The sequence below is a fragment of the Ambystoma mexicanum genome, unplaced genomic scaffold (assembly GCF_040938575.1).
Source record: "Ambystoma mexicanum isolate Mex_15411 unplaced genomic scaffold, UKY_AmexF1_1 Mex_scaf20, whole genome shotgun sequence".
NCBI classification, from domain to species: Eukaryota; Metazoa; Chordata; class Amphibia; order Caudata; family Ambystomatidae; genus Ambystoma; species Ambystoma mexicanum.
Window position 1 is genome coordinate 2,594,254 of NW_027182434.1, and position 27,509 is coordinate 2,621,762.

The window sequence follows — 27,509 nt, forward strand, 5'->3', positions numbered from 1 at the left end:
ACTGTCAGGTGCGCAGAGGAGGGGAGACCATGAGGCAAGGTGGGAGATGGGGGCAAGAAGTGAGAAAAAAACTAATCGCAAGCTAGGGCAGGATTCGGAAAGTGAAGCCGAAAAGGGGCTTAGCATGCAGCCCAGGGGTTTCTTTGACTGTCCTAAGCCCACAGGGACTTTGCCGTCCTCAGCTCATGAGACTTGAGATGGGTAGCTTGATTTGCTGAGGAAATGCGGGATGACAGATTCAACTCTGGAGTCAAACATAGCCCGGAACTATCGCCTTAAACTGAGTTTTAAGCCTGGTGCCGATAAAAAGAAAGAAATTAGCCTTAGATCGGGCAAGCCGTTTGACGGGGGAAAATGAGACCCCCTAGGCCAGCTAGGTGGTCGCTGGATGCTGTGCAGACATCAGCAGCTGTTCATTTCATGCCCTCACGTCTCCTCGTTAGTATAGTGGTCAGTATCCCCGCCTGTCACGCGGGAGACCGGGGTTCAATTCCCCGACGGGGAGGTTAAACCTTTTCTGGATTTTTTTTAGTTCTTGACAAATATTCTTGAAGATTAGGCTGAGTCAAGTAGGGAATGGGTGCCAAGAACTGACTCTTTAAGAAAAAAGCACCGGCAACGCTAGTCATTGTACAATATTTGTGCACAATTGCTTACATTAGGCGGCCGGTCCACTTTATTGAGTCCCCCTCAGCACCATTTAGTGCTCCTGTTGTCTGCGAAGTCCAAATTGTAACCCTGAATCAGTTCCTCTTCTGACCCTTTGTATCATGTTACATGACGAGTAATGATCACCTGTTAGCTTTATCCCTAATTATAACTCTCACTCTTTCCCTGCATCTAACCCTAGCTCTAATCCCATCATTAACCTCGGTCCGGGCACACGCGTGAACCCTTACTCTCATCTCAGCCTCTCCTGGTGATACATCACACCTGGGATCGTTTGCTCCCTGTGGGCTGTGGGAAATTTGCTACCAGCACGCCCTGGAAGTGGGGCTCATTCCGCTGCAACGGGAGGTCTTCCCAGGACGCGTCACAGCTCAACGCAAGAGCTCCTGGGTTTCGAAGGCTCTTGCAGCAAGCCTTCACAAAGCAGCAGGGAGCGCCGTTCCAGATGGGAAACTTGAGACTGGATGTCCAGAAAAGCAAGACGTCAGAAGCGAAACCTTTTTCCTGCAGGGTGTGGCATACCATCCGCTTGCTCATTGCGACAGAGGTGGCACTAATGAAGGAAGAGGTCAACGTTACGTTCTTCTTTAAAATGCAAGGCCAGGAAAAGTGGCAGCGGTGGGATTTGAACCCACGCCTCTGAAGAGACTGGAGCCTTAATCCAGCGCCTTAGACCGCTCGGCCACGCTACCTCCCTGCTAGTCGCCGAAAGCGGAACTTGACCCGTTGCCCGGCCCGCTTTAGTGCTTTGCCTTTTCTCCTTGGAAAGTCTGGAGACAGGCAGTGGAAGGGCAGGCAAACTGTCAGGTGCGCAGAGGAGGGGAGACCATGAGGCAAGGTGGGAGATGGGGGCAAGAAGTGAGAAAAAAACTAATCGCAAGCTAGGGCAGGATTCGGAAAGTGAAGCCGAAAAGGGGCTTAGCATGCAGCCCAGGGGTTTCTTTGACTGTCCTAAGCCCACAGGGACTTTGCCGTCCTCAGCTCATGAGACTTGAGATGGGTAGCTTGATTTGCTGAGGAAATGCGGGATGACAGATTCAACTCTGGAGTCAAACATAGCCCGGAACTATCGCCTTAAACTGAGTTTTAAGCCTGGTGCCGATAAAAAGAAAGAAATTAGCCTTAGATCGGGCAAGCCGTTTGACGGGGGAAAATGAGACCCCCTAGGCCAGCTAGGTGGTCGCTGGATGCTGTGCAGACATCAGCAGCTGTTCATTTCATGCCCTCACGTCTCCTCGTTAGTATAGTGGTCAGTATCCCCGCCTGTCACGCGGGAGACCGGGGTTCAATTCCCCGACGGGGAGGTTAAACCTTTTCTGGATTTTTTTTAGTTCTTGACAAATATTCTTGAAGATTAGGCTGAGTCAAGTAGGGAATGGGTGCCAAGAACTGACTCTTTAAGAAAAAAGCACCGGCAACGCTAGTCATCGTACAATATTTGTGCACAATTGCTTACATTAGGCGGCCGGTCCACTTTATTGAGTCCCCCTCAGCACCATTTAGTGCTCCTGTTGTCTGCGAAGTCCAAATTGTAACCCTGAATCAGTTCCTCTTCTGACCCTTTGTATCATGTTACATGACGAGTAATGATCACCTGTTAGCTTTATCCCTAATTATAACTCTCACTCTTTCCCTGCATCTAACCCTAGCTCTAATCCCATCATTAACCTCGGTCCGGGCACACGCGTGAACCCTTACTCTCATCTCAGCCTCTCCTGGTGATACATCACACCTGGGATCGTTTGCTCCCTGTGGGCTGTGGGAAATTTGCTACCAGCACGCCCTGGAAGTGGGGCTCATTCCGCTGCAACGGGAGGTCTTCCCAGGACGCGTCACAGCTCAACGCAAGAGCTCCTGGGTTTCGAAGGCTCTTGCAGCAAGCCTTCACAAAGCAGCAGGGAGCGCCGTTCCAGATGGGAAACTTGAGACTGGATGTCCAGAAAAGCAAGACGTCAGAAGCGAAACCTTTTTCCTGCAGGGTGTGGCATACCATCCGCTTGCTCATTGCGACAGAGGTGGCACTAATGAAGGAAGAGGTCAACGTTACGTTCTTCTTTAAAATGCAAGGCCAGGAAAAGTGGCAGCGGTGGGATTTGAACCCACGCCTCCGAAGAGACTGGAGCCTTAATCCAGCGCCTTAGACCGCTCGGCCACGCTACCTCCCTGCTAGTCGCCGAAAGCGGAACTTGACCCGTTGCCCGGCCCGCTTTAGTGCTTTGCCTTTTCTCCTTGGAAAGTCTGGAGACAGGCAGTGGAAGGTCAGGCAAACTGTCAGGTGCGCAGAGGAGGGGAGACCATGAGGCAAGGTGGGAGATGGGGGCAAGAAGTGAGAAAAAAACTAATCGCAAGCTAGGGCAGGATTCGGAAAGTGAAGCCGAAAAGGGGCTTAGCATGCAGCCCAGGGGTTTCTTTGACTGTCCTAAGCCCACAGGGACTTTGCCGTCCTCAGCTCATGAGACTTGAGATGGGTAGCTTGATTTGCTGAGGAAATGCGGGATGACAGATTCAACTCTGGAGTCAAACATAGCCCGGAACTATCGCCTTAAACTGAGTTTTAAGCCTGGTGCCGATAAAAAGAAAGAAATTAGCCTTAGATCGGGCAAGCCGTTTGACGGGGGAAAATGAGACCCCCTAGGCCAGCTAGGTGGTCGCTGGATGCTGTGCAGACATCAGCAGCTGTTCATTTCATGCCCTCACGTCTCCTCGTTAGTATAGTGGTCAGTATCCCCGCCTGTCACGCGGGAGACCGACGGGGAGGTTAAACCTTTTCTGGATTTTTTTTAGTTCTTGACAAATATTCTTGAAGATTAGGCTGAGTCAAGTAGGGAATGGGTGCCAAGAACTGACTCTTTAAGAAAAAAGCACCGGCAACGCTAGTCATCGTACAATATTTGTGCACAATTGCTTACATTAGGCGGCCGGTCCACTTTATTGAGTCCCCCTCAGCACCATTTAGTGCTCCTGTTGTCTGCGAAGTCCAAATTGTAACCCTGAATCAGTTCCTCTTCTGACCCTTTGTATCATGTTACATGACGAGTAATGATCACCTGTTAGCTTTATCCCTAATTATAACTCTCACTCTTTCCCTGCATCTAACCCTAGCTCTAATCCCATCATTAACCTCGGTCCGGGCACACGCGTGAACCCCTACTCTCATCTCAGCCTCTCCTGGTGATACATCACACCTGGGATCGTTTGCTCCCTGTGGGCTGTGGGAAATTTGCTACCAGCACGCCCTGGAAGTGGGGCTCATTCCGCTGCAACGGGAGGTCTTCCCAGGACGCGTCACAGCTCAACGCAAGAGCTCCTGGGTTTCGAAGGCTCTTGCAGCAAGCCTTCACAAAGCAGCAGGGAGCGCCGTTCCAGATGGGAAACTTGAGACTGGATGTCCAGAAAAGCAAGACGTCAGAAGCGAAACCTTTTTCCTGCAGGGTGTGGCATACCATCCGCTTGCTCATTGCGACAGAGGTGGCACTAATGAAGGAAGAGGTCAACGTTACGTTCTTCTTTAAAATGCAAGGCCAGGAAAAGTGGCAGCGGTGGGATTTGAACCCACGCCTCCGAAGAGACTGGAGCCTTAATCCAGCGCCTTAGACCGCTCGGCCACGCTACCTCCCTGCTAGTCGCCGAAAGCGGAACTTGACCCGTTGCCCGGCCCGCTTTAGAGCTTTGCCTTTTCTCCTTGGAAAGTCTGGAGACAGGCAGTGGAAGGGCAGGCAAACTGTCAGGTGCGCAGAGGAGGGGAGACCATGAGGCAAGGTGGGAGATGGGGGCAAGAAGTGAGAAAAAAACTAATCGCAAGCTAGGGCAGGATTCGGAAAGTGAAGCCGAAAAGGGGCTTAGCATGCAGCCCAGGGGTTTCTTTGACTGTCCTAAGCCCACAGGGACTTTGCCGTCCTCAGCTCATGAGACTTGAGATGGGTAGCTTGATTTGCTGAGGAAATGCGGGATGACAGATTCAACTCTGGAGTCAAACATAGCCCGGAACTATCGCCTTAAACTGAGTTTTAAGCCTGGTGCCGATAAAAAGAAAGAAATTAGCCTTAGATTGGGCAAGCCGTTTGACGGGGGAAAATGAGACCCCCTAGGCCAGCTAGGTGGTCGCTGGATGCTGTGCAGACATCAGCAGCTGTTCATTTCATGCCCTCACGTCTCCTCGTTAGTATAGTGGTCAGTATCCCCGCCTGTCACGCGGGAGACCGGGGTTCAATTCCCCGACGGGGAGGTTAAACCTTTTCTGGATTTTTTTTAGTTCTTGACAAATATTCTTGAAGATTAGGCTGAGTCAAGTAGGGAATGGGTGCCAAGAACTGACTCTTTAAGAAAAAAGCACCGGCAACGCTAGTCATCGTACAATATTTGTGCACAATTGCTTACATTAGGCGGCCGGTCCACTTTATTGAGTCCCCCTCAGCACCATTTAGTGCTCCTGTTGTCTGCGAAGTCCAAATTGTAACCCTGAATCAGTTCCTCTTCTGACCCTTTGTATCATGTTACATGACGAGTAATGATCACCTGTTAGCTTTATCCCTAATTATAACTCTCACTCTTTCCCTGCATCTAACCCTAGCTCTAATCCCATCATTAACCTCGGTCCGGGCACACGCGTGAACCCTTACTCTCATCTCAGCCTCTCCTGGTGATACATCACACCTGGGATCGTTTGCTCCCTGTGGGCTGTGGGAAATTTGCTACCAGCACGCCCTGGAAGTGGGGCTCATTCCGCTGCAACGGGAGGTCTTCCCAGGACGCGTCACAGCTCAACGCAAGAGCTCCTGGGTTTCGAAGGCTCTTGCAGCAAGCCTTCACAAAGCAGCAGGGAGCGCCGTTCCAGATGGGAAACTTGAGACTGGATGTCCAGAAAAGCAAGACGTCAGAAGCGAAACCTTTTTCCTGCAGGGTGTGGCATACCATCCGCTTGCTCATTGCGACAGAGGTGGCACTAATGAAGGAAGAGGTCAACGTTACGTTCTTCTTTAAAATGCAAGGCCAGGAAAAGTGGCAGCGGTGGGATTTGAACCCACGCCTCCGAAGAGACTGGAGCCTTAATCCAGCGCCTTAGACCGCTCGGCCACGCTACCTCCCTGCTAGTCGCCGAAAGCGGAACTTGACCCGTTGCCCGGCCCGCTTTAGTGCTTTGCCTTTTCTCCTTGGAAAGTCTGGAGACAGGCAGTGGAAGGGCAGGCAAACTGTCAGGTGCGCAGAGGAGGGGAGACCATGAGGCAAGGTGGGAGATGGGGGCAAGAAGTGAGAAAAAAACTAATCGCAAGCTAGGGCAGGATTCGGAAAGTGAAGCCGAAAAGGGGCTTAGCATGCAGCCCAGGGGTTTCTTTGACTGTCCTAAGCCCACAGGGACTTTGCCGTCCTCAGCTCATGAGACTTGAGATGGGTAGCTTGATTTGCTGAGGAAATGCGGGATGACAGATTCAACTCTGGAGTCAAACATAGCCCGGAACTATCGCCTTAAACTGAGTTTTAAGCCTGGTGCCGATAAAAAGAAAGAAATTAGCCTTAGATCGGGCAAGCCGTTTGACGGGGGAAAATGAGACCCCCTAGGCCAGCTAGGTGGTCGCTGGATGCTGTGCAGACATCAGCAGCTGTTCATTTCATGCCCTCACGTCTCCTCGTTAGTATAGTGGTCAGTATCCCCGCCTGTCACGCGGGAGACCGGGGTTCAATTCCCCGACGGGGAGGTTAAACCTTTTCTGGATTTTTTTTAGTTCTTGACAAATATTCTTGAAGATTAGGCTGAGTCAAGTAGGGAATGGGTGCCAAGAACTGACTCTTTAAGAAAAAAGCACCGGCAACGCTAGTCATCGTACAATATTTGTGCACAATTGCTTACATTAGGCGGCCGGTCCACTTTATTGAGTCCCCCTCAGCACCATTTAGTGCTCCTGTTGTCTGCGAAGTCCAAATTGTAACCCTGAATCAGTTCCTCTTCTGACCCTTTGTATCATGTTACATGACGAGTAATGATCACCTGTTAGCTTTATCCCTAATTATAACTCTCACTCTTTCCCTGCATCTAACCCTAGCTCTAATCCCATCATTAACCTCGGTCCGGGCACACGCGTGAACCCTTACTCTCATCTCAGCCTCTCCTGGTGATACATCACACCTGGGATCGTTTGCTCCCTGTGGGCTGTGGGAAATTTGCTACCAGCACGCCCTGGAAGTGGGGCTCATTCCGCTGCAACGGGAGGTCTTCCCAGGACGCGTCACAGCTCAACGCAAGAGCTCCTGGGTTTCGAAGGCTCTTGCAGCAAGCCTTCACAAAGCAGCAGGGAGCGCCGTTCCAGATGGGAAACTTGAGACTGGATGTCCAGAAAAGCAAGACGTCAGAAGCGAAACCTTTTTCCTGCAGGGTGTGGCATACCATCCGCTTGCTCATTGCGACAGAGGTGGCACTAATGAAGGAAGAGGTCAACGTTACGTTCTTCTTTAAAATGCAAGGCCAGGAAAAGTGGCAGCGGTGGGATTTGAACCCACGCCTCCGAAGAGACTGGAGCCTTAATCCAGCGCCTTAGACCGCTCGGCCACGCTACCTCCCTGCTAGTCGCCGAAAGCGGAACTTGACCCGTTGCCCGGCCCGCTTTAGTGCTTTGCCTTTTCTCCTTGGAAAGTCTGGAGACAGGCAGTGGAAGGGCAGGCAAACTGTCAGGTGCGCAGAGGAGGGGAGACCATGAGGCAAGGTGGGAGATGGGGGCAAGAAGTGAGAAAAAAACTAATCGCAAGCTAGGGCAGGATTCGGAAAGTGAAGCCGAAAAGGGGCTTAGCATGCAGCCCAGGGGTTTCTTTGACTGTCCTAAGCCCACAGGGACTTTGCCGTCCTCAGCTCATGAGACTTGAGATGGGTAGCTTGATTTGCTGAGGAAATGCGGGATGACAGATTCAACTCTGGAGTCAAACATAGCCCGGAACTATCGCCTTAAACTGAGTTTTAAGCCTGGTGCCGATAAAAAGAAAGAAATTAGCCTTAGATCGGGCAAGCCGTTTGACGGGGGAAAATGAGACCCCCTAGGCCAGCTAGGTGGTCGCTGGATGCTGTGCAGACATCAGCAGCTGTTCATTTCATGCCCTCACGTCTCCTCGTTAGTATAGTGGTCAGTATCCCCCCCTGTCACGCGGGAGACCGGGGTTCAATTCCCCGACGGGGAGGTTAAACCTTTTCTGGATTTTTTTTAGTTCTTGACAAATATTCTTGAAGATTAGGCTGAGTCAAGTAGGGAATGGGTGCCAAGAACTGACTCTTTAAGAAAAAAGCACCGGCAACGCTAGTCATCGTACAATATTTGTGCACAATTGCTTACATTAGGCGGCCGGTCCACTTTATTGAGTCCCCCTCAGCACCATTTAGTGCTCCTGTTGTCTGCGAAGTCCAAATTGTAACCCTGAATCAGTTCCTCTTCTGACCCTTTGTATCATGTTACATGACGAGTAATGATCACCTGTTAGCTTTATCCCTAATTATAACTCTCACTCTTTCCCTGCATCTAACCCTAGCTCTAATCCCATCATTAACCTCGGTCCGGGCACACGCGTGAACCCTTACTCTCATCTCAGCCTCTCCTGGTGATACATCACACCTGGGATCGTTTGCTCCCTGTGGGCTGTGGGAAATTTGCTACCAGCACGCCCTGGAAGTGGGGCTCATTCCGCTGCAACGGGAGGTCTTCCCAGGACGCGTCACAGCTCAACGCAAGAGCTCCTGGGTTTCGAAGGCTCTTGCAGCAAGCCTTCACAAAGCAGCAGGGAGCGCCGTTCCAGATGGGAAACTTGAGACTGGATGTCCAGAAAAGCAAGACGTCAGAAGCGAAACCTTTTTCCTGCAGGGTGTGGCATACCATCCGCTTGCTCATTGCGACAGAGGTGGCACTAATGAAGGAAGAGGTCAACGTTACGTTCTTCTTTAAAATGCAAGGCCAGGAAAGGTGGCAGCGGTGGGATTTGAACCCACGCCTCCGAAGAGACTGGAGCCTTAATCCAGCGCCTTAGACCGCTCGGCCACGCTACCTCCCTGCTAGTCGCCGAAAGCGGAACTTGACCCGTTGCCCGGCCCGCTTTAGTGCTTTGCCTTTTCTCCTTGGAAAGTCTGGAGACAGGCAGTGGAAGGGCAGGCAAACTGTCAGGTGCGCAGAGGAGGGGAGACCATGAGGCAAGGTGGGAGATGGGGGCAAGAAGTGAGAAAAAAACTAATCGCAAGCTAGGGCAGGATTCGGAAAGTGAAGCCGAAAAGGGGCTTAGCATGCAGCCCAGGGGTTTCTTTGACTGTCCTAAGCCCACAGGGACTTTGCCGTCCTCAGCTCATGAGACTTGAGATGGGTAGCTTGATTTGCTGAGGAAATGCGGGATGACAGATTCAACTCTGGAGTCAAACATAGCCCGGAACTATCGCCTTAAACTGAGTTTTAAGCCTGGTGCCGATAAAAAGAAAGAAATTAGCCTTAGATCGGGCAAGCCGTTTGACGGGGGAAAATGAGACCCCCTAGGCCAGCTAGGTGGTCGCTGGATGCTGTGCAGACATCAGCAGCTGTTCATTTCATGCCCTCACGTCTCCTCGTTAGTATAGTGGTCAGTATCCCCGCCTGTCACGCGGGAGACCGGGGTTCAATTCCCCGACGGGGAGGTTAAACCTTTTCTGGATTTTTTTTAGTTCTTGACAAATATTCTTGAAGATTAGGCTGAGTCAAGTAGGGAATGGGTGCCAAGAACTGACTCTTTAAGAAAAAAGCACCGGCAACGCTAGTCATTGTACAATATTTGTGCACAATTGCTTACATTAGGCGGCCGGTCCACTTTATTGAGTCCCCCTCAGCACCATTTAGTGCTCCTGTTGTCTGCGAAGTCCAAATTGTAACCCTGAATCAGTTCCTCTTCTGACCCTTTGTATCATGTTACATGACGAGTAATGATCACCTGTTAGCTTTATCCCTAATTATAACTCTCACTCTTTCCCTGCATCTAACCCTAGCTCTAATCCCATCATTAACCTCGGTCCGGGCACACGCGTGAACCCTTACTCTCATCTCAGCCTCTCCTGGTGATACATCACACCTGGGATCGTTTGCTCCCTGTGGGCTGTGGGAAATTTGCTACCAGCACGCCCTGGAAGTGGGGCTCATTCCGCTGCAACGGGAGGTCTTCCCAGGACGCGTCACAGCTCAACGCAAGAGCTCCTGGGTTTCGAAGGCTCTTGCAGCAAGCCTTCACAAAGCAGCAGGGAGCGCCGTTCCAGATGGGAAACTTGAGACTGGATGTCCAGAAAAGCAAGACGTCAGAAGCGAAACCTTTTTCCTGCAGGGTGTGGCATACCATCCGCTTGCTCATTGCGACAGAGGTGGCACTAATGAAGGAAGAGGTCAACGTTACGTTCTTCTTTAAAATGCAAGGCCAGGAAAAGTGGCAGCGGTGGGATTTGAACCCACGCCTCTGAAGAGACTGGAGCCTTAATCCAGCGCCTTAGACCGCTCGGCCACGCTACCTCCCTGCTAGTCGCCGAAAGCGGAACTTGACCCGTTGCCCGGCCCGCTTTAGTGCTTTGCCTTTTCTCCTTGGAAAGTCTGGAGACAGGCAGTGGAAGGGCAGGCAAACTGTCAGGTGCGCAGAGGAGGGGAGACCATGAGGCAAGGTGGGAGATGGGGGCAAGAAGTGAGAAAAAAACTAATCGCAAGCTAGGGCAGGATTCGGAAAGTGAAGCCGAAAAGGGGCTTAGCATGCAGCCCAGGGGTTTCTTTGACTGTCCTAAGCCCACAGGGACTTTGCCGTCCTCAGCTCATGAGACTTGAGATGGGTAGCTTGATTTGCTGAGGAAATGCGGGATGACAGATTCAACTCTGGAGTCAAACATAGCCCGGAACTATCGCCTTAAACTGAGTTTTAAGCCTGGTGCCGATAAAAAGAAAGAAATTAGCCTTAGATCGGGCAAGCCGTTTGACGGGGGAAAATGAGACCCCCTAGGCCAGCTAGGTGGTCGCTGGATGCTGTGCAGACATCAGCAGCTGTTCATTTCATGCCCTCACGTCTCCTCGTTAGTATAGTGGTCAGTATCCCCGCCTGTCACGCGGGAGACCGGGGTTCAATTCCCCGACGGGGAGGTTAAACCTTTTCTGGATTTTTTTTAGTTCTTGACAAATATTCTTGAAGATTAGGCTGAGTCAAGTAGGGAATGGGTGCCAAGAACTGACTCTTTAAGAAAAAAGCACCGGCAACGCTAGTCATCGTACAATATTTGTGCACAATTGCTTACATTAGGCGGCCGGTCCACTTTATTGAGTCCCCCTCAGCACCATTTAGTGCTCCTGTTGTCTGCGAAGTCCAAATTGTAACCCTGAATCAGTTCCTCTTCTGACCCTTTGTATCATGTTACATGACGAGTAATGATCACCTGTTAGCTTTATCCCTAATTATAACTCTCACTCTTTCCCTGCATCTAACCCTAGCTCTAATCCCATCATTAACCTCGGTCCGGGCACACGCGTGAACCCTTACTCTCATCTCAGCCTCTCCTGGTGATACATCACACCTGGGATCGTTTGCTCCCTGTGGGCTGTGGGAAATTTGCTACCAGCACGCCCTGGAAGTGGGGCTCATTCCGCTGCAACGGGAGGTCTTCCCAGGACGCGTCACAGCTCAACGCAAGAGCTCCTGGGTTTCGAAGGCTCTTGCAGCAAGCCTTCACAAAGCAGCAGGGAGCGCCGTTCCAGATGGGAAACTTGAGACTGGATGTCCAGAAAAGCAAGACGTCAGAAGCGAAACCTTTTTCCTGCAGGGTGTGGCATACCATCCGCTTGCTCATTGCGACAGAGGTGGCACTAATGAAGGAAGAGGTCAACGTTACGTTCTTCTTTAAAATGCAAGGCCAGGAAAAGTGGCAGCGGTGGGATTTGAACCCACGCCTCCGAAGAGACTGGAGCCTTAATCCAGCGCCTTAGACCGCTCGGCCACGCTACCTCCCTGCTAGTCGCCGAAAGCGGAACTTGACCCGTTGCCCGGCCCGCTTTAGTGCTTTGCCTTTTCTCCTTGGAAAGTCTGGAGACAGGCAGTGGAAGGTCAGGCAAACTGTCAGGTGCGCAGAGGAGGGGAGACCATGAGGCAAGGTGGGAGATGGGGGCAAGAAGTGAGAAAAAAACTAATCGCAAGCTAGGGCAGGATTCGGAAAGTGAAGCCGAAAAGGGGCTTAGCATGCAGCCCAGGGGTTTCTTTGACTGTCCTAAGCCCACAGGGACTTTGCCGTCCTCAGCTCATGAGACTTGAGATGGGTAGCTTGATTTGCTGAGGAAATGCGGGATGACAGATTCAACTCTGGAGTCAAACATAGCCCGGAACTATCGCCTTAAACTGAGTTTTAAGCCTGGTGCCGATAAAAAGAAAGAAATTAGCCTTAGATCGGGCAAGCCGTTTGACGGGGGAAAATGAGACCCCCTAGGCCAGCTAGGTGGTCGCTGGATGCTGTGCAGACATCAGCAGCTGTTCATTTCATGCCCTCACGTCTCCTCGTTAGTATAGTGGTCAGTATCCCCGCCTGTCACGCGGGAGACCGGGGTTCAATTCCCCGACGGGGAGGTTAAACCTTTTCTGGATTTTTTTTAGTTCTTGACAAATATTCTTGAAGATTAGGCTGAGTCAAGTAGGGAATGGGTGCCAAGAACTGACTCTTTAAGAAAAAAGCACCGGCAACGCTAGTCATCGTACAATATTTGTGCACAATTGCTTACATTAGGCGGCCGGTCCACTTTATTGAGTCCCCCTCAGCACCATTTAGTGCTCCTGTTGTCTGCGAAGTCCAAATTGTAACCCTGAATCAGTTCCTCTTCTGACCCTTTGTATCATGTTACATGACGAGTAATGATCACCTGTTAGCTTTATCCCTAATTATAACTCTCACTCTTTCCCTGCATCTAACCCTAGCTCTAATCCCATCATTAACCTCGGTCCGGGCACACGCGTGAACCCCTACTCTCATCTCAGCCTCTCCTGGTGATACATCACACCTGGGATCGTTTGCTCCCTGTGGGCTGTGGGAAATTTGCTACCAGCACGCCCTGGAAGTGGGGCTCATTCCGCTGTAACGGGAGGTCTTCCCAGGACGCGTCACAGCTCAACGCAAGAGCTCCTGGGTTTCGAAGGCTCTTGCAGCAAGCCTTCACAAAGCAGCAGGGAGCGCCGTTCCAGATGGGAAACTTGAGACTGGATGTCCAGAAAAGCAAGACGTCAGAAGCGAAACCTTTTTCCTGCAGGGTGTGGCATACCATCCGCTTGCTCATTGCGACAGAGGTGGCACTAATGAAGGAAGAGGTCAACGTTACGTTCTTCTTTAAAATGCAAGGCCAGGAAAAGTGGCAGCGGTGGGATTTGAACCCACGCCTCCGAAGAGACTGGAGCCTTAATCCAGCGCCTTAGACCGCTCGGCCACGCTACCTCCCTGCTAGTCGCCGAAAGCGGAACTTGACCCGTTGCCCGGCCCGCTTTAGTGCTTTGCCTTTTCTCCTTGGAAAGTCTGGAGACAGGCAGTGGAAGGGCAGGCAAACTGTCAGGTGCGCAGAGGAGGGGAGACCATGAGGCAAGGTGGGAGATGGGGGCAAGAAGTGAGAAAAAAACTAATCGCAAGCTAGGGCAGGATTCGGAAAGTGAAGCCGAAAAGGGGCTTAGCATGCAGCCCAGGGGTTTCTTTGACTGTCCTAAGCCCACAGGGACTTTGCCGTCCTCAGCTCATGAGACTTGAGATGGGTAGCTTGATTTGCTGAGGAAATGCGGGATGACAGATTCAACTCTGGAGTCAAACATAGCCCGGAACTATCGCCTTAAACTGAGTTTTAAGCCTGGTGCCGATAAAAAGAAAGAAATTAGCCTTAGATCGGGCAAGCCGTTTGACGGGGGAAAATGAGACCCCCTAGGCCAGCTAGGTGGTCGCTGGATGCTGTGCAGACATCAGCAGCTGTTCATTTCATGCCCTCACGTCTCCTCGTTAGTATAGTGGTCAGTATCCCTGTCACGCGGGAGACCGGGGTTCAATTCCCCGACGGGGAGGTTAAACCTTTTCTGGATTTTTTTTAGTTCTTGACAAATATTCTTGAAGATTAGGCTGAGTCAAGTAGGGAATGGGTGCCAAGAACTGACTCTTTAAGAAAAAAGCACCGGCAACGCTAGTCATCGTACAATATTTGTGCACAATTGCTTACATTAGGCGGCCGGTCCACTTTATTGAGTCCCCCTCAGCACCATTTAGTGCTCCTGTTGTCTGCGAAGTCCAAATTGTAACCCTGAATCAGTTCCTCTTCTGACCCTTTGTATCATGTTACATGACGAGTAATGATCACCTGTTAGCTTTATCCCTAATTATAACTCTCACTCTTTCCCTGCATCTAACCCTAGCTCTAATCCCATCATTAACCTCGGTCCGGGCACACGCGTGAACCCTTACTCTCATCTCAGCCTCTCCTGGTGATACATCACACCTGGGATCGTTTGCTCCCTGTGGGCTGTGGGAAATTTGCTACCAGCACGCCCTGGAAGTGGGGCTCATTCCGCTGCAACGGGAGGTCTTCCCAGGACGCGTCACAGCTCAACGCAAGAGCTCCTGGGTTTCGAAGGCTCTTGCAGCAAGCCTTCACAAAGCAGCAGGGAGCGCCGTTCCAGATGGGAAACTTGAGACTGGATGTCCAGAAAAGCAAGACGTCAGAAGCGAAACCTTTTTCCTGCAGGGTGTGGCATACCATCCGCTTGCTCATTGCGACAGAGGTGGCACTAATGAAGGAAGAGGTCAACGTTACGTTCTTCTTTAAAATGCAAGGCCAGGAAAAGTGGCAGCGGTGGGATTTGAACCCACGCCTCCGAAGAGACTGGAGCCTTAATCCAGCGCCTTAGACCGCTCGGCCACGCTACCTCCCTGCTAGTTGCCGAAAGCGGAACTTGACCCGTTGCCCGGCCCGCTTTAGTGCTTTGCCTTTTCTCCTTGGAAAGTCTGGAGACAGGCAGTGGAAGGGCAGGCAAACTGTCAGGTGCGCAGAGGAGGGGAGACCATGAGGCAAGGTGGGAGATGGGGGCAAGAAGTGAGAAAAAAACTAATCGCAAGCTAGGGCAGGATTCGGAAAGTGAAGCCGAAAAGGGGCTTAGCATGCAGCCCAGGGGTTTCTTTGACTGTCCTAAGCCCACAGGGACTTTGCCGTCCTCAGCTCATGAGACTTGAGATGGGTAGCTTGATTTGCTGAGGAAATGCGGGATGACAGATTCAACTCTGGAGTCAAACATAGCCCGGAACTATCGCCTTAAACTGAGTTTTAAGCCTGGTGCCGATAAAAAGAAAGAAATTAGCCTTAGATCGGGCAAGCCGTTTGACGGGGGAAAATGAGACCCCCTAGGCCAGCTAGGTGGTCGCTGGATGCTGTGCAGACATCAGCAGCTGTTCATTTCATGCCCTCACGTCTCCTCGTTAGTATAGTGGTCAGTATCCCCGCCTGTCACGCGGGAGACCGCGACGGGGAGGTTAAACCTTTTCTGGATTTTTTTTAGTTCTTGACAAATATTCTTGAAGATTAGGCTGAGTCAAGTAGGGAATGGGTGCCAAGAACTGACTCTTTAAGAAAAAAGCACCGGCAACGCTAGTCATCGTACAATATTTGTGCACAATTGCTTACATTAGGCGGCCGGTCCACTTTATTGAGTCCCCCTCAGCACCATTTAGTGCTCCTGTTGTCTGCGAAGTCCAAATTGTAACCCTGAATCAGTTCCTCTTCTGACCCTTTGTATCATGTTACATGACGAGTAATGATCACCTGTTAGCTTTATCCCTAATTATAACTCTCACTCTTTCCCTGCATCTAACCCTAGCTCTAATCCCATCATTAACCTCGGTCCGGGCACACGCGTGAACCCTTACTCTCATCTCAGCCTCTCCTGGTGATACATCACACCTGGGATCGTTTGCTCCCTGTGGGCTGTGGGAAATTTGCTACCAGCACGCCCTGGAAGTGGGGCTCATTCCGCTGCAACGGGAGGTCTTCCCAGGACGCGTCACAGCTCAACGCAAGAGCTCCTGGGTTTCGAAGGCTCTTGCAGCAAGCCTTCACAAAGCAGCAGGGAGCGCCGTTCCAGATGGGAAACTTGAGACTGGATGTCCAGAAAAGCAAGACGTCAGAAGCGAAACCTTTTTCCTGCAGGGTGTGGCATACCATCCGCTTGCTCATTGCGACAGAGGTGGCACTAATGAAGGAAGAGGTCAACGTTACGTTCTTCTTTAAAATGCAAGGCCAGGAAAAGTGGCAGCGGTGGGATTTGAACCCACGCCTCCGAAGAGACTGGAGCCTTAATCCAGCGCCTTAGACCGCTCGGCCACGCTACCTCCCTGCTAGTCGCCGAAAGCGGAACTTGACCCGTTGCCCGGCCCGCTTTAGTGCTTTGCCTTTTCTCCTTGGAAAGTCTGGAGACAGGCAGTGGAAGGGCAGGCAAACTGTCAGGTGCGCAGAGGAGGGGAGACCATGAGGCAAGGTGGGAGATGGGGGCAAGAAGTGAGAAAAAAACTAATCGCAAGCTAGGGCAGGATTCGGAAAGTGAAGCCGAAAAGGGGCTTAGCATGCAGCCCAGGGGTTTCTTTGACTGTCCTAAGCCCACAGGGACTTTGCCGTCCTCAGCTCATGAGACTTGAGATGGGTAGCTTGATTTGCTGAGGAAATGCGGGATGACAGATTCAACTCTGGAGTCAAACATAGCCCGGAACTATCGCCTTAAACTGAGTTTTAAGCCTGGTGCCGATAAAAAGAAAGAAATTAGCCTTAGATCGGGCAAGCCGTTTGACGGGGGAAAATGAGACCCCCTAGGCCAGCTAGGTGGTCGCTGGATGCTGTGCAGACATCAGCAGCTGTTCATTTCATGCCCTCACGTCTCCTCGTTAGTATAGTGGTCAGTATCCCCGCCTGTCACGCGGGAGACCGGGGTTCAATTCCCCGACGGGGAGGTTAAACCTTTTCTGGATTTTTTTTAGTTCTTGACAAATATTCTTGAAGATTAGGCTGAGTCAAGTAGGGAATGGGTGCCAAGAACTGACTCTTTAAGAAAAAAGCACCGGCAACGCTAGTCATCGTACAATATTTGTGCACAATTGCTTACATTAGGCGGCCGGTCCACTTTATTGAGTCCCCCTCAGCACCATTTAGTGCTCCTGTTGTCTGCGAAGTCCAAATTGTAACCCTGAATCAGTTCCTCTTCTGACCCTTTGTATCATGTTACATGACGAGTAATGATCACCTGTTAGCTTTATCCCTAATTATAACTCTCACTCTTTCCCTGCATCTAACCCTAGCTCTAATCCCATCATTAACCTCGGTCCGGGCACACGCGTGAACCCCTACTCTCATCTCAGCCTCTCCTGGTGATACATCACACCTGGGATCGTTTGCTCCCTGTGGGCTGTGGGAAATTTGCTACCAGCACGCCCTGGAAGTGGGGCTCATTCCGCTGCAACGGGAGGTCTTCCCATGACGCGTCACAGCTCAACGCAAGAGCTCCTGGGTTTCGAAGGCTCTTGCAGCAAGCCTTCACAAAGCAGCAGGGAGCGCCGTTCCAGATGGGAAACTTGAGACTGGATGTCCAGAAAAGCAAGACGTCAGAAGCGAAACCTTTTTCCTGCAGGGTGTGGCATACCATCCGCTTGCTCATTGCGACAGAGGTGGCACTAATGAAGGAAGAGGTCAACGTTACGTTCTTCTTTAAAATGCAAGGCCAGGAAAAGTGGCAGCGGTGGGATTTGAACCCACGCCTCCGAAGAGACTGGAGCCTTAATCCAGCGCCTTAGACCGCTCGGCCACGCTACCTCCCTGCTAGTCGCCGAAAGCGGAACTTGACCCGTTGCCCGGCCCGCTTTAGTGCTTTGCCTTTTCTCCTTGGAAAGTCTGGAGACAGGCAGTGGAAGGGCAGGCAAACTGTCAGGTGCGCAGAGGAGGGGAGACCATGAGGCAAGGTGGGAGATGGGGGCAAGAAGTGAGAAAAAAACTAATCGCAAGCTAGGGCAGGATTCGGAAAGTGAAGCCGAAAAGGGGCTTAGCATGCAGCCCAGGGGTTTCTTTGACTGTCCTAAGCCCACAGGGACTTTGCCGTCCTCAGCTCATGAGACTTGAGATGGGTAGCTTGATTTGCTGAGGAAATGCGGGATGACAGATTCAACTCTGGAGTCAAACATAGCCCGGAACTATCGCCTTAAACTGAGTTTTAAGCCTGGTGCCGATAAAAAGAAAGAAATTAGCCTTAGATCGGGCAAGCCGTTTGACGGGGGAAAATGAGACCCCCTAGGCCAGCTAGGTGGTCGCTGGATGCTGTGCAGACATCAGCAGCTGTTCATTTCATGCCCTCACGTCTCCTCGTTAGTATAGTGGTCAGTATCCCCGCCTGTCACGCGGGAGACCGGGGTTCAATTCCCCGACGGGGAGGTTAAACCTTTTCTGGATTTTTTTTAGTTCTTGACAAATATTCTTGAAGATTAGGCTGAGTCAAGTAGGGAATGGGTGCCAAGAACTGACTCTTTAAGAAAAAAGCACCGGCAACGCTAGTCATCGTACAATATTTGTGCACAATTGCTTACATTAGGCGGCCGGTCCACTTTATTGAGTCCCCCTCAGCACCATTTAGTGCTCCTGTTGTCTGCGAAGTCCAAATTGTAACCCTGAATCAGTTCCTCTTCTGACCCTTTGTATCATGTTACATGACGAGTAATGATCACCTGTTAGCTTTATCCCTAATTATAACTCTCACTCTTTCCCTGCATCTAACCCTAGCTCTAATCCCATCATTAACCTCGGTCCGGGCACACGCGTGAACCCTTACTCTCATCTCAGCCTCTCCTGGTGATACATCACACCTGGGATCGTTTGCTCCCTGTGGGCTGTGGGAAATTTGCTACCAGCACGCCCTGGAAGTGGGGCTCATTCCGCTGCAACGGGAGGTCTTCCCAGGACGCGTCACAGCTCAACGCAAGAGCTCCTGGGTTTCGAAGGCTCTTGCAGCAAGCCTTCACAAAGCAGCAGGGAGCGCCGTTCCAGATGGGAAACTTGAGACTGGATGTCCAGAAAAGCAAGACGTCAGAAGCGAAACCTTTTTCCTGCAGGGTGTGGCATACCATCCGCTTGCTCATTGCGACAGAGGTGGCACTAATGAAGGAAGAGGTCAACGTTACGTTCTTCTTTAAAATGCAAGGCCAGGAAAAGTGGCAGCGGTGGGATTTGAACCCACGCCTCCGAAGAGACTGGAGCCTTAATCCAGCGCCTTAGACCGCTCGGCCACGCTACCTCCCTGCTAGTCGCCGAAAGCGGAACTTGACCCGTTGCCCGGCCCGCTTTAGTGCTTTGCCTTTTCTCCTTGGAAAGTCTGGAGACAGGCAGTGGAAGGGCAGGCAAACTGTCAGGTGCGCAGAGGAGGGGAGACCATGAGGCAAGGTGGGAGATGGGGGCAAGAAGTGAGAAAAAAACTAATCGCAAGCTAGGGCAGGATTCGGAAAGTGAAGCCGAAAAGGGGCTTAGCATGCAGCCCAGGGGTTTCTTTGACTGTCCTAAGCCCACAGGGACTTTGCCGTCCTCAGCTCATGAGACTTGAGATGGGTAGCTTGATTTGCTGAGGAAATGCGGGATGACAGATTCAACTCTGGAGTCAAACATAGCCCGGAACTATCGCCTTAAACTGAGTTTTAAGCCTGGTGCCGATAAAAAGAAAGAAATTAGCCTTAGATCGGGCAAGCCGTTTGACGGGGGAAAATGAGACCCCCTAGGCCAGCTAGGTGGTCGCTGGATGCTGTGCAGACATCAGCAGCTGTTCATTTCATGCCCTCACGTCTCCTCGTTAGTATAGTGGTCAGTATCCCCGCCTGTCACGCGGGAGACCGACGGGGAGGTTAAACCTTTTCTGGATTTTTTTTAGTTCTTGACAAATATTCTTGAAGATTAGGCTGAGTCAAGTAGGGAATGGGTGCCAAGAACTGACTCTTTAAGAAAAAAGCACCGGCAACGCTAGTCATCGTACAATATTTGTGCACAATTGCTTACATTAGGCGGCCGGTCCACTTTATTGAGTCCCCCTCAGCACCATTTAGTGCTCCTGTTGTCTGCGAAGTCCAAATTGTAACCCTGAATCAGTTCCTCTTCTGACCCTTTGTATCATGTTACATGACGAGTAATGATCACCTGTTAGCTTTATCCCTAATTATAACTCTCACTCTTTCCCTGCATCTAACCCTAGCTCTAATCCCATCATTAACCTCGGTCCGGGCACACGCGTGAACCCCTACTCTCATCTCAGCCTCTCCTGGTGATACATCACACCTGGGATCGTTTGCTCCCTGTGGGCTGTGGGAAATTTGCTACCAGCACGCCCTGGAAGTGGGGCTCATTCCGCTGCAACGGGAGGTCTTCCCAGGACGCGTCACAGCTCAACGCAAGAGCTCCTGGGTTTCGAAGGCTCTTGCAGCAAGCCTTCACAAAGCAGCAGGGAGCGCCGTTCCAGATGGGAAACTTGAGACTGGATGTCCAGAAAAGCAAGACGTCAGAAGCGAAACCTTTTTCCTGCAGGGTGTGGCATACCATCCGCTTGCTCATTGCGACAGAGGTGGCACTAATGAAGGAAGAGGTCAACGTTACGTTCTTCTTTAAAATGCAAGGCCAGGAAAAGTGGCAGCGGTGGGATTTGAACCCACGCCTCCGAAGAGACTGGAGCCTTAATCCAGCGCCTTAGACCGCTCGGCCACGCTACCTCCCTGCTAGTCGCCGAAAGCGGAACTTGACCCGTTGCCCGGCCCGCTTTAGAGCTTTGCCTTTTCTCCTTGGAAAGTCTGGAGACAGGCAGTGGAAGGGCAGGCAAACTGTCAGGTGCGCAGAGGAGGGGAGACCATGAGGCAAGGTGGGAGATGGGGGCAAGAAGTGAGAAAAAAACTAATCGCAAGCTAGGGCAGGATTCGGAAAGTGAAGCCGAAAAGGGGCTTAGCATGCAGCCCAGGGGTTTCTTTGACTGTCCTAAGCCCACAGGGACTTTGCCGTCCTCAGCTCATGAGACTTGAGATGGGTAGCTTGATTTGCTGAGGAAATGCGGGATGACAGATTCAACTCTGGAGTCAAACATAGCCCGGAACTATCGCCTTAAACTGAGTTTTAAGCCTGGTGCCGATAAAAAGAAAGAAATTAGCCTTAGATTGGGCAAGCCGTTTGACGGGGGAAAATGAGACCCCCTAGGCCAGCTAGGTGGTCGCTGGATGCTGTGCAGACATCAGCAGCTGTTCATTTCATGCCCTCACGTCTCCTCGTTAGTATAGTGGTCAGTATCCCCGCCTGTCACGCGGGAGACCGGGGTTCAATTCCCCGACGGGGAGGTTAAACCTTTTCTGGATTTTTTTTAGTTCTTGACAAATATTCTTGAAGATTAGGCTGAGTCAAGTAGGGAATGGGTGCCAAGAACTGACTCTTTAAGAAAAAAGCACCGGCAACGCTAGTCATCGTACAATATTTGTGCACAATTGCTTACATTAGGCGGCCGGTCCACTTTATTGAGTCCCCCTCAGCACCATTTAGTGCTCCTGTTGTCTGCGAAGTCCAAATTGTAACCCTGAATCAGTTCCTCTTCTGACCCTTTGTATCATGTTACATGACGAGTAATGATCACCTGTTAGCTTTATCCCTAATTATAACTCTCACTCTTTCCCTGCATCTAACCCTAGCTCTAATCCCATCATTAACCTCGGTCCGGGCACACGCGTGAACCCTTACTCTCATCTCAGCCTCTCCTGGTGATACATCACACCTGGGATCGTTTGCTCCCTGTGGGCTGTGGGAAATTTGCTACCAGCACGCCCTGGAAGTGGGGCTCATTCCGCTGCAACGGGAGGTCTTCCCAGGACGCGTCACAGCTCAACGCAAGAGCTCCTGGGTTTCGAAGGCTCTTGCAGCAAGCCTTCACAAAGCAGCAGGGAGCGCCGTTCCAGATGGGAAACTTGAGACTGGATGTCCAGAAAAGCAAGACGTCAGAAGCGAAACCTTTTTCCTGCAGGGTGTGGCATACCATCCGCTTGCTCATTGCGACAGAGGTGGCACTAATGAAGGAAGAGGTCAACGTTACGTTCTTCTTTAAAATGCAAGGCCAGGAAAAGTGGCAGCGGTGGGATTTGAACCCACGCCTCCGAAGAGACTGGAGCCTTAATCCAGCGCCTTAGACCGCTCGGCCACGCTACCTCCCTGCTAGTCGCCGAAAGCGGAACTTGACCCGTTGCCCGGCCCGCTTTAGTGCTTTGCCTTTTCTCCTTGGAAAGTCTGGAGACAGGCAGTGGAAGGGCAGGCAAACTGTCAGGTGCGCAGAGGAGGGGAGACCATGAGGCAAGGTGGGAGATGGGGGCAAGAAGTGAGAAAAAAACTAATCGCAAGCTAGGGCAGGATTCGGAAAGTGAAGCCGAAAAGGGGCTTAGCATGCAGCCCAGGGGTTTCTTTGACTGTCCTAAGCCCACAGGGACTTTGCCGTCCTCAGCTCATGAGACTTGAGATGGGTAGCTTGATTTGCTGAGGAAATGCGGGATGACAGATTCAACTCTGGAGTCAAACATAGCCCGGAACTATCGCCTTAAACTGAGTTTTAAGCCTGGTGCCGATAAAAAGAAAGAAATTAGCCTTAGATCGGGCAAGCCGTTTGACGGGGGAAAATGAGACCCCCTAGGCCATCTAGGTGGTCGCTGGATGCTGTGCAGACATCAGCAGCTGTTCATTTCATGCCCTCACGTCTCCTCGTTAGTATAGTGGTCAGTATCCCCGCCTGTCACGCGGCAGACCGGGGTTCAATTCCCCGACGGGGAGGTTAAACCTTTTCTGGATTTTTTTTAGTTCTTGACAAATATTCTTGAAGATTAGGCTGAGTCAAGTAGGGAATGGGTGCCAAGAACTGACTCTTTAAGAAAAAAGCACCGGCAACGCTAGTCATCGTACAATATTTGTGCACAATTGCTTACATTAGGCGGCCGGTCCACTTTATTGAGTCCCCCTCAGCACCATTTAGTGCTCCTGTTGTCTGCGAAGTCCAAATTGTAACCCTGAATCAGTTCCTCTTCTGACCCTTTGTATCATGTTACATGACGAGTAATGATCACCTGTTAGCTTTATCCCTAATTATAACTCTCACTCTTTCCCTGCATCTAACCCTAGCTCTAATCCCATCATTAACCTCGGTCCGGGCACACGCGTGAACCCTTACTCTCATCTCAGCCTCTCCTGGTGATACATCACACCTGGGATCGTTTGCTCCCTGTGGGCTGTGTGAAATTTGCTACCAGCACGCCCTGGAAGTGGGGCTCATTCCGCTGCAACGGGAGGTCTTCCCAGGACGCGTCACAGCTCAACGCAAGAGCTCCTGGGTTTCGAAGGCTCTTGCAGCAAGCCTTCGCAAAGCAGCAGGGAGCGCCGTTCCAGATGGGAAACTTGAGACTGGATGTCCAAAAAAGCAAGACGTCAGAAGCGAAACCTTTTTCCTGCAGGGTGTGGCATACCATCCGCTTGCTCATTGCGACAGAGGTGGCACTAATGAAGGAAGAGGTCAACGTTACGTTCTTCTTTAAAATGCAAGGCCAGGAAAAGTGGCAGCGGTGGGATTTGAACCCACGCCTCCGAAGAGACTGGAGCCTTAATCCAGCGCCTTAGACCGCTCGGCCACGCTACCTCCCTGCTAGTCGCCGAAAGCGGAACTTGACCCGTTGCCCGGCCCGCTTTAGTGCTTTGCCTTTTCTCCTTGGAAAGTCTGGAGACAGGCAGTGGAAGGGCAGGCAAACTGTCAGGTGCGCAGAGGAGGGGAGACCATGAGGCAAGGTGGGAGATGGGGGCAAGAAGTGAGAAAAAAACTAATCGCAAGCTAGGGCAGGATTCGGAAAGTGAAGCCGAAAAGGGGCTTAGCATGCAGCCCAGGGGTTTCTTTGACTGTCCTAAGCCCACAGGGACTTTGCCGTCCTCAGCTCATGAGACTTGAGATGGGTAGCTTGATTTGCTGAGGAAATGCGGGATGACAGATTCAACTCTGGAGTCAAACATAGCCCGGAACTATCGCCTTAAACTGAGTTTTAAGCCTGGTGCCGATAAAAAGAAAGAAATTAGCCTTAGATCGGGCAAGCCGTTTGACGGGGGAAAATGAGACCCCCCTAGGCCAGCTAGGTGGTCGCTGGATGCTGTGCAGACATCAGCAGCTGTTCATTTCATGCCCTCACGTCTCCTCGTTAGTATAGTGGTCAGTATCCCCGCCTGTCACGCGGGAGACCGGGGTTCAATTCCCCGACGGGGAGGTTAAACCGTTTCTGGATTTTTTTTAGTTCTTGACAAATATTCTTGAAGATTAGGCTGAGTCAAGTAGGGAATGGGTGCCAAGAACTGACTCTTTAAGAAAAAAGCACCGGCAACGCTAGTCATCGTACAATATTTGTGCACAATTGCTTACATTAGGCGGCCGGTCCACTTTATTGAGTCCCCCTCAGCACCATTTAGTGCTCCTGTTGTCTGCGAAGTCCAAATTGTAACCCTGAATCAGTTCCTCTTCTGACCCTTTGTATCATGTTACATGACGAGTAATGATCACCTGTTAGCTTTATCCCTAATTATAACTCTCACTCTTTCCCTGCATCTAACCCTAGCTCTAATCCCATCATTAACCTCGGTCCGGGCACACGCGTGAACCCCTACTCTCATCTCAGCCTCTCCTGGTGATACATCACACCTGGGATCGTTTGCTCCCTGTGGGCTGTGGGAAATTTGCTACCAGCACGCCCTGGAAGTGGGGCTCATTCCGCTGCAACGGGAGGTCTTCCCAGGACGCGTCACAGCTCAACGCAAGAGCTCCTGGGTTTCGAAGGCTCTTGCAGCAAGCCTTCACAAAGCAGCAGGGAGCGCCGTTCCAGATGGGAAACTTGAGACTGGATGTCCAGAAAAGCAAGACGTCAGAAGCGAAACCTTTTTCCTGCAGGGTGTGGCATACCATCCGCTTGCTCATTGCGACAGAGGTGGCACTAATGAAGGAAGAGGTCAACGTTACGTTCTTCTTTAAAATGCAAGGCCAGGAAAAGTGGCAGCGGTGGGATTTGAACCCACGCCTCCGAAGAGACTGGAGCCTTAATCCAGCGCCTTAGACCGCTCGGCCACGCTACCTCCCTGCTAGTCGCCGAAAGCGGAACTTGACCCGTTGCCCGGCCCGCTTTAGTGCTTTGCCTTTTCTCCTTGGAAAGTCTGGAGACAGGCAGTGGAAGGGCAGGCAAACTGTCAGGTGCGCAGAGGAGGGGAGACCATGAGGCAAGGTGGGAGATGGGGGCAAGAAGTGAGAAAAAAACTAATCGCAAGCTAGGGCAGGATTCGGAAAGTGAAGCCGAAAAGGGGCTTAGCATGCAGCCCAGGGGTTTCTTTGACTGTCCTAAGCCCACAGGGACTTTGCCGTCCTCAGCTCATGAGACTTGAGATGGGTAGCTTGATTTGCTGAGGAAATGCGGGATGACAGATTCAACTCTGGAGTCAAACATAGCCCGGAACTATCGCCTTAAACTGAGTTTTAAGCCTGGTGCCGATAAAAAGAAAGAAATTAGCCTTAGATCGGGCAAGCCGTTTGACGGGGGAAAATGAGACCCCCTAGGCCAGCTAGGTGGTCGCTGGATGCTGTGCAGACATCAGCAGCTGTTCATTTCATGCCCTCACGTCTCCTCGTTAGTATAGTGGTCAGTATCCCTGTCACGCGGGAGACCGGGGTTCAATTCCCCGACGGGGAGGTTAAACCTTTTCTGGATTTTTTTTAGTTCTTGACAAATATTCTTGAAGATTAGGCTGAGTCAAGTAGGGAATGGGTGCCAAGAACTGACTCTTTAAGAAAAAAGCACCGGCAACGCTAGTCATCGTACAATATTTGTGCACAATTGCTTACATTAGGCGGCCGGTCCACTTTATTGAGTCCCCCTCAGCACCATTTAGTGCTCCTGTTGTCTGCGAAGTCCAAATTGTAACCCTGAATCAGTTCCTCTTCTGACCCTTTGTATCATGTTACATGACGAGTAATGATCACCTGTTAGCTTTATCCCTAATTATAACTCTCACTCTTTCCCTGCATCTAACCCTAGCTCTAATCCCATCATTAACCTCGGTCCGGGCACACGCGTGAACCCTTACTCTCATCTCAGCCTCTCCTGGTGATACATCACACCTGGGATCGTTTGCTCCCTGTGGGCTGTGGGAAATTTGCTACCAGCACGCCCTGGAAGTGGGGCTCATTCCGCTGCAACGGGAGGTCTTCCCAGGACGCGTCACAGCTCAACGCAAGAGCTCCTGGGTTTCGAAGGCTCTTGCAGCAAGCCTTCACAAAGCAGCAGGGAGCGCCGTTCCAGATGGGAAACTTGAGACTGGATGTCCAGAAAAGCAAGACGTCAGAAGCGAAACCTTTTTCCTGCAGGGTGTGGCATACCATCCGCTTGCTCATTGCGACAGAGGTGGCACTAATGAAGGAAGAGGTCAACGTTACGTTCTTCTTTAAAATGCAAGGCCAGGAAAAGTGGCAGCGGTGGGATTTGAACCCACGCCTCCGAAGAGACTGGAGCCTTAATCCAGCGCCTTAGACCGCTCGGCCACGCTACCTCCCTGCTAGTCGCCGAAAGCGGAACTTGACCCGTTGCCCGGCCCGCTTTAGTGCTTTGCCTTTTCTCCTTGGAAAGTCTGGAGACAGGCAGTGGAAGGGCAGGCAAACTGTCAGGTGCGCAGAGGAGGGGAGACCATGAGGCAAGGTGGGAGATGGGGGCAAGAAGTGAGAAAAAAACTAATCGCAAGCTAGGGCAGGATTCGGAAAGTGAAGCCGAAAAGGGGCTTAGCATGCAGCCCAGGGGTTTCTTTGACTGTCCTAAGCCCACAGGGACTTTGCCGTCCTCAGCTCATGAGACTTGAGATGGGTAGCTTGATTTGCTGAGGAAATGCGGGATGACAGATTCAACTCTGGAGTCAAACATAGCCCGGAACTATCGCCTTAAACTGAGTTTTAAGCCTGGTGCCGATAAAAAGAAAGAAATTAGCCTTAGATCGGGCAAGCCGTTTGACGGGGGAAAATGAGACCCCCTAGGCCAGCTAGGTGGTCGCTGGATGCTGTGCAGACATCAGCAGCTGTTCATTTCATGCCCTCACGTCTCCTCGTTAGTATAGTGGTCAGTATCCCCGCCTGTCACGCGGGAGACCGACGGGGAGGTTAAACCTTTTCTGGATTTTTTTTAGTTCTTGACAAATATTCTTGAAGATTAGGCTGAGTCAAGTAGGGAATGGGTGCCAAGAACTGACTCTTTAAGAAAAAAGCACCGGCAACGCTAGTCATCGTACAATATTTGTGCACAATTGCTTACATTAGGCGGCCGGTCCACTTTATTGAGTCCCCCTCAGCACCATTTAGTGCTCCTGTTGTCTGCGAAGTCCAAATTGTAACCCTGAATCAGTTCCTCTTCTGACCCTTTGTATCATGTTACATGACGAGTAATGATCACCTGTTAGCTTTATCCCTAATTATAACTCTCACTCTTTCCCTGCATCTAACCCTAGCTCTAATCCCATCATTAACCTCGGTCCGGGCACACGCGTGAACCCCTACTCTCATCTCAGCCTCTCCTGGTGATACATCACACCTGGGATCGTTTGCTCCCTGTGGGCTGTGGGAAATTTGCTACCAGCACGCCCTGGAAGTGGGGCTCATTCCGCTGCAACGGGAGGTCTTCCCAGGACGCGTCACAGCTCAACGCAAGAGCTCCTGGGTTTCGAAGGCTCTTGCAGCAAGCCTTCACAAAGCAGCAGGGAGCGCCGTTCCAGATGGGAAACTTGAGACTGGATGTCCAGAAAAGCAAG

At 51.3% G+C, this 27,509-nt stretch overlaps 29 non-coding genes across 29 annotated transcripts; 11 read left to right on the forward strand and 18 right to left on the reverse strand.

Annotated features, from left to right (window-relative positions):
* Positions 1–433: 433 nt before the first annotated feature.
* Positions 434–505, forward strand: TRNAD-GUC (transfer RNA aspartic acid (anticodon GUC)). Its single transcript has one exon. It is a non-coding gene; the product is annotated as a tRNA-Asp (tRNA).
* A 774-nt stretch (positions 506–1,279) lies between these two features.
* TRNAL-AAG (transfer RNA leucine (anticodon AAG)) lies at positions 1,280–1,361 on the reverse strand. Its single transcript has one exon. It is a non-coding gene; the product is annotated as a tRNA-Leu (tRNA).
* Positions 1,362–1,901: 540 nt separating this feature from the next.
* On the forward strand, positions 1,902–1,973 carry TRNAD-GUC (transfer RNA aspartic acid (anticodon GUC)). The gene has a single exon. It is a non-coding gene; the product is annotated as a tRNA-Asp (tRNA).
* A 774-nt stretch (positions 1,974–2,747) lies between these two features.
* TRNAL-AAG (transfer RNA leucine (anticodon AAG)) lies at positions 2,748–2,829 on the reverse strand. Its single transcript has one exon. It is a non-coding gene; the product is annotated as a tRNA-Leu (tRNA).
* A 1,371-nt stretch (positions 2,830–4,200) lies between these two features.
* Positions 4,201–4,282, reverse strand: TRNAL-AAG (transfer RNA leucine (anticodon AAG)). Its single transcript has one exon. It is a non-coding gene; the product is annotated as a tRNA-Leu (tRNA).
* A 540-nt stretch (positions 4,283–4,822) lies between these two features.
* On the forward strand, positions 4,823–4,894 carry TRNAD-GUC (transfer RNA aspartic acid (anticodon GUC)). Its single transcript has one exon. It is a non-coding gene; the product is annotated as a tRNA-Asp (tRNA).
* Positions 4,895–5,668: 774 nt separating this feature from the next.
* Positions 5,669–5,750, reverse strand: TRNAL-AAG (transfer RNA leucine (anticodon AAG)). The gene has a single exon. It is a non-coding gene; the product is annotated as a tRNA-Leu (tRNA).
* A 540-nt stretch (positions 5,751–6,290) lies between these two features.
* TRNAD-GUC (transfer RNA aspartic acid (anticodon GUC)) lies at positions 6,291–6,362 on the forward strand. Its single transcript has one exon. It is a non-coding gene; the product is annotated as a tRNA-Asp (tRNA).
* Positions 6,363–7,136: 774 nt separating this feature from the next.
* TRNAL-AAG (transfer RNA leucine (anticodon AAG)) lies at positions 7,137–7,218 on the reverse strand. Its single transcript has one exon. It is a non-coding gene; the product is annotated as a tRNA-Leu (tRNA).
* A 1,386-nt stretch (positions 7,219–8,604) lies between these two features.
* On the reverse strand, positions 8,605–8,686 carry TRNAL-AAG (transfer RNA leucine (anticodon AAG)). The gene has a single exon. It is a non-coding gene; the product is annotated as a tRNA-Leu (tRNA).
* A 540-nt stretch (positions 8,687–9,226) lies between these two features.
* Positions 9,227–9,298, forward strand: TRNAD-GUC (transfer RNA aspartic acid (anticodon GUC)). The gene has a single exon. It is a non-coding gene; the product is annotated as a tRNA-Asp (tRNA).
* A 774-nt stretch (positions 9,299–10,072) lies between these two features.
* On the reverse strand, positions 10,073–10,154 carry TRNAL-AAG (transfer RNA leucine (anticodon AAG)). Its single transcript has one exon. It is a non-coding gene; the product is annotated as a tRNA-Leu (tRNA).
* A 540-nt stretch (positions 10,155–10,694) lies between these two features.
* Positions 10,695–10,766, forward strand: TRNAD-GUC (transfer RNA aspartic acid (anticodon GUC)). Its single transcript has one exon. It is a non-coding gene; the product is annotated as a tRNA-Asp (tRNA).
* A 774-nt stretch (positions 10,767–11,540) lies between these two features.
* Positions 11,541–11,622, reverse strand: TRNAL-AAG (transfer RNA leucine (anticodon AAG)). The gene has a single exon. It is a non-coding gene; the product is annotated as a tRNA-Leu (tRNA).
* Positions 11,623–12,162: 540 nt separating this feature from the next.
* TRNAD-GUC (transfer RNA aspartic acid (anticodon GUC)) lies at positions 12,163–12,234 on the forward strand. Its single transcript has one exon. It is a non-coding gene; the product is annotated as a tRNA-Asp (tRNA).
* Positions 12,235–13,008: 774 nt separating this feature from the next.
* On the reverse strand, positions 13,009–13,090 carry TRNAL-AAG (transfer RNA leucine (anticodon AAG)). The gene has a single exon. It is a non-coding gene; the product is annotated as a tRNA-Leu (tRNA).
* A 1,382-nt stretch (positions 13,091–14,472) lies between these two features.
* Positions 14,473–14,554, reverse strand: TRNAL-AAG (transfer RNA leucine (anticodon AAG)). Its single transcript has one exon. It is a non-coding gene; the product is annotated as a tRNA-Leu (tRNA).
* A 1,373-nt stretch (positions 14,555–15,927) lies between these two features.
* TRNAL-AAG (transfer RNA leucine (anticodon AAG)) lies at positions 15,928–16,009 on the reverse strand. The gene has a single exon. It is a non-coding gene; the product is annotated as a tRNA-Leu (tRNA).
* A 540-nt stretch (positions 16,010–16,549) lies between these two features.
* TRNAD-GUC (transfer RNA aspartic acid (anticodon GUC)) lies at positions 16,550–16,621 on the forward strand. The gene has a single exon. It is a non-coding gene; the product is annotated as a tRNA-Asp (tRNA).
* A 774-nt stretch (positions 16,622–17,395) lies between these two features.
* TRNAL-AAG (transfer RNA leucine (anticodon AAG)) lies at positions 17,396–17,477 on the reverse strand. The gene has a single exon. It is a non-coding gene; the product is annotated as a tRNA-Leu (tRNA).
* Positions 17,478–18,017: 540 nt separating this feature from the next.
* Positions 18,018–18,089, forward strand: TRNAD-GUC (transfer RNA aspartic acid (anticodon GUC)). Its single transcript has one exon. It is a non-coding gene; the product is annotated as a tRNA-Asp (tRNA).
* A 774-nt stretch (positions 18,090–18,863) lies between these two features.
* TRNAL-AAG (transfer RNA leucine (anticodon AAG)) lies at positions 18,864–18,945 on the reverse strand. Its single transcript has one exon. It is a non-coding gene; the product is annotated as a tRNA-Leu (tRNA).
* A 1,371-nt stretch (positions 18,946–20,316) lies between these two features.
* On the reverse strand, positions 20,317–20,398 carry TRNAL-AAG (transfer RNA leucine (anticodon AAG)). Its single transcript has one exon. It is a non-coding gene; the product is annotated as a tRNA-Leu (tRNA).
* Positions 20,399–20,938: 540 nt separating this feature from the next.
* TRNAD-GUC (transfer RNA aspartic acid (anticodon GUC)) lies at positions 20,939–21,010 on the forward strand. The gene has a single exon. It is a non-coding gene; the product is annotated as a tRNA-Asp (tRNA).
* Positions 21,011–21,784: 774 nt separating this feature from the next.
* Positions 21,785–21,866, reverse strand: TRNAL-AAG (transfer RNA leucine (anticodon AAG)). Its single transcript has one exon. It is a non-coding gene; the product is annotated as a tRNA-Leu (tRNA).
* Positions 21,867–23,252: 1,386 nt separating this feature from the next.
* On the reverse strand, positions 23,253–23,334 carry TRNAL-AAG (transfer RNA leucine (anticodon AAG)). The gene has a single exon. It is a non-coding gene; the product is annotated as a tRNA-Leu (tRNA).
* A 541-nt stretch (positions 23,335–23,875) lies between these two features.
* On the forward strand, positions 23,876–23,947 carry TRNAD-GUC (transfer RNA aspartic acid (anticodon GUC)). Its single transcript has one exon. It is a non-coding gene; the product is annotated as a tRNA-Asp (tRNA).
* Positions 23,948–24,721: 774 nt separating this feature from the next.
* Positions 24,722–24,803, reverse strand: TRNAL-AAG (transfer RNA leucine (anticodon AAG)). Its single transcript has one exon. It is a non-coding gene; the product is annotated as a tRNA-Leu (tRNA).
* A 1,382-nt stretch (positions 24,804–26,185) lies between these two features.
* Positions 26,186–26,267, reverse strand: TRNAL-AAG (transfer RNA leucine (anticodon AAG)). The gene has a single exon. It is a non-coding gene; the product is annotated as a tRNA-Leu (tRNA).
* Between the last annotated feature and the right edge of the window lie 1,242 nt (positions 26,268–27,509).